The 13,484-nt window shown below is 33.4% G+C and overlaps 1 protein-coding gene across 1 annotated transcript in view; it reads left to right on the top strand.

Moving 5' to 3' along the window:
* The window catches only part of LOC114324344 (zinc finger protein 664-like), a 71,122-nt gene that overhangs the window by 45,340 nt on the left and 12,298 nt on the right, over positions 1-13,484 (top strand). The gene's annotated exons all lie outside the window — the stretch shown is intronic.

The raw sequence follows: 13,484 nt of genomic DNA on the forward strand, positions 1-13,484 counted from the left end.
TCAAAAACAAAAAAAAATCCGATTTTTTTTTAGGTGGAGTGCAATCAATTTTTAAATTTCAAAGAATTCACAAGCATAATTGAGGTTTTTACAAAATATGTCTGTTTTTATGGACCTGTAGGTTAAGTGTACATCACCTCAAACAAATTTTTTTTTTGTTCAGAGAAAAACCTATAACTTTTTTTTTGGGGATGGCTGCAGGTCTAATTTTTTTAATCTTGTATTTAATGTATTTTATCAAACACTATATTTCTAATTTTTTTCAGACTTAAGGAAAAGTCAGGTTTAAGGTTTGCCACGTTCAATAATCCAAAAAAACTGTTTTTTAGTGGTTTTTGGGGGTTTGAACGTGTTTTTCCCATTTTTAAATATTCTAAGGAACTTAGTTACTTCAATTTTCATATAACCTATAAAAAAAACACAATTGCCTTTGATACAGTGATTTGATCTATTTTGAAGTCTATAAAATAGGCAAAATCCCTAAAAACCATCTAAAAAACAGTTTTTCGGATTTTTGAAGGTGGCGAACCTTCAAAACGAAACGAAGGTGGCGAACGAAAAATCTTATAAAAATTAGGAATGTAGTGTTTGGTAAAATACACAAGATTAAAAAAAAATTAGACTTGCCGAAAGATTCCCAAAAAAAGTTATACGTTTTTTCCGAAAAAAAATATTTTAATTAGAGGTTATGTACACTCAATTTACAGGTCCATAAAAAAGAGACATGTTATTTAAAAGCCTCAATTGTGCATGTGAATATTTTTGAAATTTAAAAATTGATTTTCATTCCACCTAAAAAAATATAGACGAAAAATGAAGTTTTTGATGGTGGCGGAAGGAGGAAGGGGGTGGTGAGTTAAAATTGGGTTATTATGTATTACCAGTCTTACTTGAAAATCACACAGAACTTAAAAAATGAAAAAAAACTTAATTCTATTAGTGAAGGGGGGTACCTTTTAATTTATTTATCCCGTCCATAAATGGAAACTTTGATGCGCCACTGTCGACGCATGTGCGTCACTAAAACGTGTTCATATTTTCTCTTTTAGGTTCTACTATTTAAGTTTAGGCTCTTATCGTGCCTAAAATGACTAGCAAATTTCATCTATACCGGCTATTAGTGTAACAGCGCGCGAATTCAGTCTCATTCGGCTACGCCAGCCGCTACGTCCACTATTTTTTACTCGGAACGCAAAATACTCTTTGTTTATAACAGTTCTGTTTAAACAATTTGTAATATTTTTTCTAGCTAAAAATTTTGTTGAAAACTTTGACTTTTCTTATAAAAGTTTGGTTAATTTTAACTCTTAATGTTGTTAATTAATGTAACAGTGATTTAAAAAAAAGGGGGCCACATCAGCTCCCCAGGGTGGTAAGACTTAATTTTTATTAAGTTGTGTATTTTAAGCAGCTTTCCGCATTTTTTATTGCCATTTAATTTGATCTATTTTCCACGGAGTTATTCTAATTGTTTATAAGCTTAAAAAGTGCTATTTATTAAAAAATAATTTTGAGTACATAAATGTTACTTTTTTTTTTAATTTTTTTCATAGGCTATTAGTATACATCTTATTGAAGGAAATAGGCCCCAGATCATTCAAATCCAGTCAGCCAAATTAACTGGACCAGCCTCAGAAATTAGCTCGTTTTTCAAAAAAGTTTATAAACAAATCCAATTTCGCAAAAACTGTTTAATAGATCTGGACCATTCTTTGCATACCCTCAAGTTTAGTTACATTTAAACAAATTTTAGTCAATAATAAAATTGTTATTAACAATATCCAAAAACAGCGATTTTGTCGTCCGTTTTGCAATAACTTTTATGTTTATTAACCGATTTTCATTTAGCGTATCTCATTTGATGTATCTTTTTTGTCTGAAAAAGTTACCTGTGAACGTCAAATCTCTAAATACAGGGTGCAGCAAAAGTCAGTTCCCGCTATGTAGTTTCGTGCATAAGCGCTATAAGTACATGCTAACAATCGGCCTCGCATAACAGCTAGGTGTCCCCTACTGTGTGTAGGGTTAACCTTGAGTTTCGTTCATCTGCCTGTCACGTGCTGCTGTTCGTTGTGTGTGTCGGTGCGTTGTTAGTAACGAGTTAAACATGCAGGCGGGCGGCAAATACACGAAATAAGAACGCGTTTTTCTTTTGCGATTTCTTTTTATGGGGTCTGCTGAAGAATAGTGTGTATGCTAGGCGACCACAAACTCTCCCACAGTTGAAGACAAAATTATTGACGAAGAATTTGAACACCTCCGTCAGAACAAGGCAGTCCTCAACCGAACATGCCGTAGCGTTGCGAGCCGTTGTGAACGTTGTATCGAGGAAGATGGACACCAGTTCGAACATAAAGCTTAGATTGTTATATGCACCTTTGTAACCCAAATTTACGACTTAATTAAACGTTTTGCATTTTCATTTTCCGATATTTTTCGATTGTGCAAATCGGGGAACTGACTTTTGCCGCACCCTGTACAGTACAACCTGCCATATCCGGACCTGTCATATCCGGACCTGCCCATATCCGGACGGTTCTGCGCCGTCCGGATCTACCGAAATCTACCGAGAAGGGCAGTCCTGCTGTTGGACAACGCACTAAAAGAAGAACTAAAAGATGGCGAAATAATGCATTATAGAATCTATAAAACATGTATCGATGAAAGTTATTGACGGCGTTGATTACTGGAATGTATGAAGGAGAAAACGTTTCAGAGACTGTAAAAGAAGTAGTGGTCTTGATATCCGGATTTTTTCATATCCGGATCGGTCCGTCGCCACATTGATCCGGATATGGCAGGTTTTACTGTATACGAGTTTTTAAGTTATGAGCAAAAAACTAAGCTTGGCGTTTTTGTTATTAATTTAAAAATTGTTCCACTAAAAAATTGATTAATCCCAAGATGGTAAGCCTTTTTCTAATATATCATACTACACATTTCAACTGTCAAACCCTGTCCTTTCAGGTATGTCGAAAAAAGGCTAATTTTTTACTAACTTGATTGACCTAAAGGGCAAAAACAGACGAACCACTCTGCAGCGCTACGCTGCGGATCCACAAAGTAATTTCCGATGATTAGCCATAAATTCGTAGGTAAATCAAACGTGCCAGTCGCTCGTCTGAGATGGCACGTTGAATATATATATATATATATATATATATATATATATATATATATATATATATATATATTGTCATAGATAAAGAAAAGCAGAGAGGAAAAAGAAGAAAATCTAATTATCTAATTGTATGATAATTTCTATTACGTTAAAATAGTTTTTTTTTAATATTTAATTTTTTCATTCACCCTGTAAAATAGATACCGATTTCAATTACCCAGTATTGTGTTGTAAGATATAAGTTTTTTTTTTCATAATGTTAAAATAATTCTATGAATTTTGGACAAATGCGTTTATCATGTTAACAGTGCGGTTACATTCAATAGACAGTGTTTCTAAGAACAATTAGCGGCAAAAGCGTTTGGAGGCCTTGATATATGACGTAGTAAGGATATTTGTTTGGACGAATGGAACGGAAGGGAGGATATAGTTTGAAAGATGTCAGAATTTTTTTGATCTTTTTTTGACAAGAGAAGAATGAGAGGCGGTGTGTTTTAGAGAGCTGAAAGAGAAGGTACTGTTGAAGAATGAGTAACAAGTGTCGGTCTTCGTAAATTAAAAAGCCTTATAGGTGCCCGTATATAAAAAGCACAAAGTAAAAATGTTATTTTTGGAAGTCAAAAGAAAATTCAATGTCAAGTGAAAGCAGCTGTACTAAGGTATCCAAAATACATTGTTCTCTCCGTCAATAGTCTCTGTTTGCCACACTTTTGGTTTTCTTGGTTTCATCGACCTCTATGTGGAGACTCAAGTGAAATGGGACATAAACTTTTTCGTGATTTTTAAATTGACATAAACTTTCACAGAAACCTTTTCGTGATTTTTAAATTGACTTTTGTTTACTAGTTATAATTTAATTTGTATTCATACTGGGTAATTTTGATTTCAAAATAATTTGCGGTATTTTTCAGAATTATTTTCATTATTTTGCACAAGCATTTCTAGATTCATAGATTGTCTGTTTTCACAGTTTATTCTATTATTAAACATTTGTGTTTGAATTATTTGGTATAATTAATTTTTCTTTAATATACGGTTATATTTTATTTTTTTATTTTTATTTTTCCATGAGTTTTTTCTGAGTATTGGTTTTGCATTTCTGCGATTGGATGATGTAAAACCCTGAGATAAATTTATTAAATTGAGCTAGTCCAATCAAAGTAGATATCAATAAGTAGAATCAAAACAATATTGTCGCCCAAGCGTGTGAGGCAAAAGCAGAAACACCAATACCCAGACAAAGTGTACTGGAAAATATATACATTCTTACAGGATTTTCTAATTTTTTTTTCTCTCTGCCAAATTTAGACAAAGTATTTTTGATTTTTATTATTCAAACCTTTTTCGCTTTGAATAATCTTGGAACAATTTTTTTACATAACTAGATATTTTTATTTGATCAACATTCTTGTGGAATAGGCAAAGTTAATAGTTCGGTTGGTTTGTACGTTCACATTGTTAAGTCCAGAAAAAGGAAAGAAAATGGAGACAAGACTCAACAAAAAACAAAAGGAAACAGAAGAACGTTATCCCAGATAGCACAAGTACGTTTTATGGACATCCAATGGACGTACATCTGTGTACATTGGAACGTCCAATGGACGTCCCGCTAAGGTACAATGGACATCCGATGGACGTCCAACGAATGTCCAGAGTTCACAAAATTGGACGTCCATAGAACGTCCGCTACAAACGTACATTGTACGTTGTATTGAAGCTTTCAGTGTACACCTTATGTACATTCAATGTACGTCTTATGGACATTTGTAGGGCACTTTTCAGAAAGAAATCTAGTATCTATAATTTTGTGAATACATAGCAAAAAGCCTTTATAGGAAATAGTTCCTTATAATACTAAACTTTACTTAAAAATATTACACAAAAGACCTTTTTATTTCTCTTTACTATAACTTCATTATAATATATACTTTCTTATAGGAACTAGGAACTTCATTAATGCACGACTGCACTTGCACGATAAACAGAAAACACAAATATATCACAGGATGTATTTTCATAAAAACGAGATTCAGATAATGACGCCCTAGGAAGCATGTACATTAAAAGAGGTTTAATCTCTGTTCTGTTTCTGTTCCAAACTATTTTTAGAGTCAGTACCGTTGTTGTATATTACAAGCGCGTTTGTCATTCTGTGAATTATCATAAATAAACCATCCTTCAGTATTCCACAACAATTAACAGCGATAATCCCCTAAAAGTACCTGCCTAATACTAACTTTCACGACCGATAGCGCGAAGAGCGACAACGTTGTCAAGAAGATTCTCATTTAGTTTGTATTGGGACTTAATATAATAGTCGCGTTTTGTGTAAAATATCCATGGACCACAAATGGATGTCCAATGTACGTTGAAATCCAACGTCCAATGGACGTCCCGTAATGTACGTACATAGTACGTCCAGTTTTGGTCCATGGACGTTTGGACTTTAAATGTACGTTATATGGACGTACATCGGACGTTGTGTGCTATATGGGATAGCGAGGAAGGAATAGAAAATGTAGACGAAGAAATTAGTATTACAGAAACAACAATCAAGGAGAGTACCACAGAAATGTCAACAATGGATAGGATATTACAAATGCTACAGATACAGGAAGAAAACAGTCAAAGACAGGAAGAAAACAGTAAAAAACAAGCAGCAAGAATAGAAAAACTTATAGACGAAAACAGTAAACGACAAGATCTAGGTTTTAAACAAATGGAGCAGAGACTAGAACAGCATAAAAAGGAGGTACAAATGTATTTACAGCAGATTAAACATGAAGTAGAGCAGAAAACAAAGGAAATTAGCCAAAATTTAGAAAAACTTACCAAGAAACTACATAATTTGGAGAAACATGTAGAAGGTAGAGAAGAGGAAATAGAGGATAGATTTAAAAAAATGGATAAGAAACTATTGGAAGTAAAAACACAACATAATACTGGAGAAAGAAGACAAGTAATTATACACAATGGAGCAGAAAATAAGGTCCAATTTGGCGGGGATATAAAGAAACAGCACCCAGTCCCGTTTATTAGGATGCTTAAAAATAAAAAACAAGGATATGAAGAGTTTGAAGAGGCTAAGGATATGATAAGGAATCATTTTAAGGATGGAGCAGCATTATGGTTCGACAGTAAGCAAAATGAGTTACAAGATTGGGAAGAATTTGAAAGAAAATTTTTGAGATATTATTGGGGAAAAGAGAAACAGATGGTCGTGAATAGTGAACTACAAAATGGGAAATATGATGAAAAACTAGGAATGTCCGAAGAGAAATATGCATTACAAGTATACGCTAGTGGGCAATATTTAAATTATAATTATTCGGAAGAACAGCTAGTTGAATTGATAGCAAGACATTTTGACAATACAATGGAAGACTATGTCACCTTGCAAGGATATAGGGACATGGACAGTTTATGCCAGTTCTTAGTTGTAAGAGAGGCTCGAAGAAAAGAAAGAAGGACACGTAGGCAAACGGAAAACAATGGGAACAACCAAACAAACCGAACACAAAACTACAGACCGTCTCGTAATGAAAATACATACCGATACAATGGATATAGGGATAACGAAGGTCAAAGATATACAAACAATTTTCATCAAAATAGATATGAGCAGAATAGAAATGGATATCAGCAAAATAGATTTCAAAACAATGGGAGAAATTATAACAGTCAACCATGTCAGCCAAATACAGGAAGGGAAAATTTTAACAGAGGAAACCAATATAACAACCACAATGGACAAGGAAGAGAACAAAACAGAGAAATAAACAATCTAAGTTTAATCAGAGAAGGAGAAGATGAACAAGGACACCAAGAAATAGACAATGTGAAAGTAGAAAGCAATAGAGCAGGGCCGTCTTTTCGGGAGAGCACTCACTAAAAACAGGGATAAAATCAAATTCAGGAATATATACTCACCCTAGGGAATTTATCACTTTGACGAAAAAAAAGGTTGAATACGGGCGCAATAATTTGGTTATGGTACAGGGGTATATTAAAAATAAAAGGTTGGATATCCTTTTGGACAATGGTTCAGAGGTATCATTAATTAATAAACAATTGATAAAGGATTTAGGACTAAATTTTCAAAAGTATAATATTTCTCGAATAAGGTTAGTGAGTGCTAATTCAAAAAAGATTTCGACTACGAATGAGGCTATTGGTTTGACATTGAGATTTAAAAATAGAGAATATTTGATAAATTGTTTTATAATTGAGGACATGGAATGTCCTTATATTGTCATTGGAATGGATGAATTGGATAAGTATGGAACGGAAATTAATTTTGAAAACAACTATATAAAATTTGGAGAGGACATACTGGAAGAAGGCTTAAAGGAAACAGAAGATGGACATGAAGTTAGTACAGCGCCGAATAAGGTGTGTACATCAATGACTAACAAGCAAGATGAAAATAAAGAGGAGAAGGAAGAAGAGGACACAGGAAATGAAGTAAATGTTTTAACAACAAATTTTAAATCTAATAAAATGAGAAGTGTGGCATCGCAAACGATGTACACCGATGAAAGAAAAGAGGGGAAGAAGAGGAGGAGAAGAAATAGGAAGAAAAGAAGTGTAACACCGATACAGGTGGACACAATTGTAGGACCTGAAGAGAAAGAAGAGGAAGAAGAAAATTTAAATGTCAGTACTGCGCCGAAAATGGTGTCTACAAACATGACAAAAAAAGAAGTTGAAATATTGGATGAGGAAGAAACTGTAGTTTTTGGAGAAGAAGAATCGGAGGAGAATGAGAACAAAGTTGAGTTCAATATGTGTATAAAATCAAGGAATTGCGAAAAGGAAGAAGAGACATCAATAATAGTCTGTGGAGAAGAAATGGCGCATGACTTAAAAAAATTATTGGCAGAACATGCGGGAGAAATCAAAACTGAAAATAGAGTAGCGACAAAATTCGAACACACAATCAAATGGAAAAACTTATCTAATTTCCGCTCGAAGACATATTCTAATCCGTGTAAATATAGAAAATATGTAGGTCATGAAATAGATAACAGGTTGAGGGATAAAATAATTGAAAGATGCCATTCACAACACATAAATCTAGTAGTTATTATGAAACAAAGTAATGGGGGCATAAGTATTTATCTAGGAGTCCGTAATTGGAATTTATGTACAGTTTACTTGAGTAATTTGGGTCTAAAAAAAATTCTTTTCTTTTCAATCTCGATTTTTATTCATACCCAAGGTCGGGGAAGTTGTCATAGATAAAGAAAAGCAGAGAGGAAAAAGAAGAAAATCTAATTATCTAATTGTATGATAATTTCTATTACGTTAAAATAGTTTTTTTTTAATATTTAATTTTTTCATTCACCCTGTAAAATAGATACCGATTTCAATTACCCAGTATTGTGTTGTAAGATATAAGTTTTTTTTTTCATAATGTTAAAATAATTCTATGAATTTTGGACAAATGCGTTTATCATGTTAACAGTGCGGTTACATTCAATAGACAGTGTTTCTAAGAACAATTAGCGGCAAAAGCGTTTGGAGGCCTTGATATATGACGTAGTAAGGATATTTGTTTGGACGAATGGAACGGAAGGGAGGATATAGTTTGAAAGATGTCAGAATTTTTTTGATCTTTTTTTGACAAGAGAAGAATGAGAGGCGGTGTGTTTTAGAGAGCTGAAAGAGAAGGTACTGTTGAAGAATGAGTAACAAGTGTCGGTCTTCGTAAATTAAAAAGCCTTATAGGTGCCCGTATATAAAAAGCACAAAGTAAAAATGTTATTTTTGGAAGTCAAAAGAAAATTCAATGTCAAGTGAAAGCAGCTGTACTAAGGTATCCAAAATACATTGTTCTCTCCGTCAATAGTCTCTGTTTGCCACACTTTTGGTTTTCTTGGTTTCATCGACCTCTATGTGGAGACTCAAGTGAAATGGGACATAAACTTTTTCGTGATTTTTAAATTGACATAAACTTTCACAGAAACCTTTTCGTGATTTTTAAATTGACTTTTGTTTACTAGTTATAATTTAATTTGTATTCATACTGGGTAATTTTGATTTCAAAATAATTTGCGGTATTTTTCAGAATTATTTTCATTATTTTGCACAAGCATTTCTAGATTCATAGATTGTCTGTTTTCACAGTTTATTCTATTATTAAACATTTGTGTTTGAATTATTTGGTATAATTAATTTTTCTTTAATATACGGTTATATTTTATTTTTTTATTTTTATTTTTCCATGAGTTTTTTCTGAGTATTGGTTTTGCATTTCTGCGATTGGATGATGTAAAACCCTGAGATAAATTTATTAAATTGAGCTAGTCCAATCAAAGTAGATATCAATAAGTAGAATCAAAACAATATATATATATATATATATATATATATATATATATATAATATATATATATATATATATATCAATCGGTTTTAAAACGTCTTGCGACGTTGTCCGATGCCTAATTTCCATGACACTCCATCATCCCATTGGCCCTCTCTAAGATCTCTTGCGCTCATCGCCTTCGTTACTCCCTCTCTCCAAGATTTCTTGGGTCTTCCTCTCTTTCTGCGGTTTGGTGGTACCCATTGCATAATTATTTTAGGGAGTCTTGAGTTATCCATCCTCTGGACGTGTCCGTACCATATCAGCTGTTTTCTTTCTATGTCTGTTGTTAGAGAGCCGTCAACCCCCATTCGCTGTCTTATGTCATCATTACGTATTCTCTCTCTGCGTGACACTCCTACTGATCTTCTAAAAGCGTCCATTTCTACTGCCTCCAGTTTTCTTCTGTTGTTTTCGGTTATCCGCCAAGTTTCTGCTCCGTACAATAGACTGCTTTTAATAAGAGATTCGTAGATATTGTGTTTTCTTCTTTTTCCTATTTCATGATTCCACAGTACGCTGTTTAGACAACCTATTGTTTTTCTGGATTGTGTTATTCTTCTCTTTATTTCTTCATCATCTTTCCCCGTTGTGTCAAAAACGATTCCTAGATATGTGTAATGGTCGCAGGGCATGATGATTTCATTATTTTCTAATGTGATGTTCGATAGTTCGGTACCTATTGGCAGGTATTTTGTTTTTTCTGTATTAATTTCTAGTCCCCACTTTCTATATTCTTCTTGTAATTTCCTTGCCATGTACTCTAAATCATCTTTATCGTTTGCTATAACAACCTGGTCATCAGCAAACTGCAATGTATATAAGCAAATCTCTCCAAGGTGAATTTACATAAAAATTTACGGCTAATCATCAGAAACTACTTTGTGGATCCACAGCTTGGCGCTGCAGAGTGGTTCGTCTGTTGTTGCGCTAAAGCGCCTATCTTAGCAGCCTGTGGTACGCAGAGTTGGTACAAAACTTTTACGCAGGTGGTCAAAACAACACTTACCCATTTATTGACCTTGCCACCCCGTATATCTCAACTTCAAAGGTAGGTCGCCTTTTGAAATTTGCCTACATTACGTATTGATTTATACAATCTGCATAAACAAGAAAAAGCCTGTAAAGACATGCAACCATCGGTCCAGCAGCATTTATGCATCAAAGCCATTGCACAAAAATTTGATAGAAATTATGATGCTTTATATGTGATATAACACATTCGGATAAATTTGATCTTTATTCAAAATATCAAGCTAGATGTTTAGGAGATAAAATATCAACATTTACATTGATATGCTCAGTACACATTTATGGTATCAAGTTCTGATGAAAGTTAATTTCGTCAGCAAAAGTTTACAATCAAAAACAATGAATATGCTAAATGCTTTACAAGAGTTAAAAGGGCATAGGCAAAATTTCGCGCCAATGTGTTTTAAATTCATTAATTTTTTTCAAATCCTGAGAAAACTAATAGGTATTTTAAAAAAATTTAAACCCAGAATGAAAGATTGCATTATTACCGAGGGCCGAAAGCCCCTAAAAACTTCTATAATGTTTATTTTAATAAGTTACAGAGGTGAAAAAAAAAGAAGAGAACATTTAGTGTGATTTTTAGTTTTAAATATCTCATTTAAATGAAACTTTTCGGTTATTCTGAGGTACTTTCGGCCCTCGGTAATAATGTAATCTTTCATTCTGCGTTTAAATTTTTCAAAAATACTTATTAGTTTTCTCAGGATTCGAAAAAAATTAATTCATTTAAAACATATTGAAGCGAAATTTTACGTCTACGCCCTTCAAACAATTCTTGCTCTAGTTGCGGATAGATAGCAAATTTAATGATGTTATTACTACAGCAAATAAAACTGCAGAGAAACTGGATGTGGAGCCCAGTTTTCAACCAGCCACACAGTTACGTCGTCGGAATAAAAGCAGGCAGTTCGATTACGAACATAAAGACGAATAGATTTTGGATCCTAAAATGTCATACAAAGTTCATTTCTTTTATTGTGTTCTCGACCAAGCATTAATTTCAGTAAATGAAAGATTTTCCATATTGGAGAATCATGTTGATTCTTTCAAATTTTTATATAATTTGAACGACAGTACAGAAAACTCACAATTAAAACTTTTGTGTAGAAATTTGTATTTTGCGTATGGAAAGATCCATGCTGGGCGTAACCCTACGGGATAAAATAAGAAATGAATATCTCAGACAAACAACCGGAATCGCAGATGTTGTAGAACGTATCACCAGGCTCAAATGGAACTGGGCAGGACACGTCGCCAGGCTGAAAGATTCAAGATGGACACGAAAGCTGATGGAATGGAGACCAAGAGAAGATAAACGAAGTAGAGGAAGGCCGCCTACACGATGGACAGATGATATCAGGCGGATTAGTAAAAACTGGCAACAATCAGCACAAAACCGTGAAGTGTGGAAACAATTGGGGGAGACCTATGTCCAGCAGTGGACGTGAATTGGTTGGATGATGATGATGTAGAAATTTGTAAAAAAAAATGAGATTTATTGATCATCTAGATATAGAGGGAGACGATTTGTTTGAAGAAATTATACAGCTTCAGCCTTTGTTAAAAGAATTAAGTAATGATGATTGTAAAATCTTAACATTTATATTTTTAAACGAATTTAATACAGTTTACCAAAATTTAACAATAGCTCTTCGCATTTTGCCCACTCTGCCCATATCTGAGGCCACTACTGAACCATCTTTTTCTAAACTGAAACTTATAAAAAATTATTTAAGATTTACCATCAGTCAAGAACGGTTGACAAATTAATCTACCATCCCTATAGAGTCGTCAGTATTAAATCAAATTGATATTCATCATATTACAAAAAGATTTTTCGAACTGAAGACGCGAGAGACGCGAAACATAATTTTTTATAAAATAGCTATATTTTTACATATAGTTTTTATAAAGTATATACCTATAATATTTAGTTTTTTATGCTGTTACGTCAAATATTTATTTTTATTTAATTATTTTAACTTACTTTATTTTTTTGTTGGATGTGTAAGAATTCTTAGATAATTTTTTTTTAGTTACAATAAATAATTGTTCTTTTTAGGCGCCATTATATGTTTTGCACACAGGCGCTACCACGCGCTGGCGCGGCACTGGTGGTACGCCTCGGTTGACCAGTTGGTCTTCTTCGTATTTTTCTACCTTCGTTTGTCCACACACGACATACACGCATAACTGCCATTGCCGTACAATAGGGCTTTTCAACGATTGTCATTTGTTTCAAGCTTGTGACAAATGTCGTATAATTCGTGTATACGCTCTGAGCTTCGCTGGTGTCGCTCCTAGCGGATTACTAATTCAACTTTCACCGGTAATTTTTAAATTTATTAATTAATTGTCATCGCTTAATATTTACAACGCTAAGAAGTAATTAAATTGTAATAGATTTTTTTATGATTTTGCTAATCATTTTGACGTTCTATTGATGAAATATTAATTTCTTACTTCGGATACTTTCACAATTATCGTGTAGATGGCGCTAAGATTAATAGATTAATTTATAATTACATATTACGGAACATTAAAAAAACGTAAATTCAGTATTTAAAACGTAAGTATATTTAAGGTAAAAATATACAGGGTGTCCCGAAAAGATTGGTCATAAATTATACCACATATTCTGGGGTCAAAAATAGGTTGATTGAACCTCACTTACCTATATACAATAGTGCACACAAAAAAAGTTACAGCCCTTTGAAGTTACAAAATGAAAATCGATTTTTTTTTCATATATCGAAAACTCTAATGCCCGATTTCACCAACGATACCTAAATATTTAAGAATTACCTAAGTGGGTTTAGGTACTTCCTAACTCTAAAACGGATTTCACCATACGATAAGAATTGCCTAAACCGCTTAAGCATTACCTTACGTTAGGATACGGATTTCGATCTCCCTAAACTTTAGGTATTACTTATCGTTGACAGTCGGGTTATATTT

This window comes from Diabrotica virgifera, chromosome 3, assembly GCF_917563875.1.
Source record: "Diabrotica virgifera virgifera chromosome 3, PGI_DIABVI_V3a".
NCBI lineage: Eukaryota > Metazoa > Arthropoda > Insecta > Coleoptera > Chrysomelidae > Diabrotica > Diabrotica virgifera.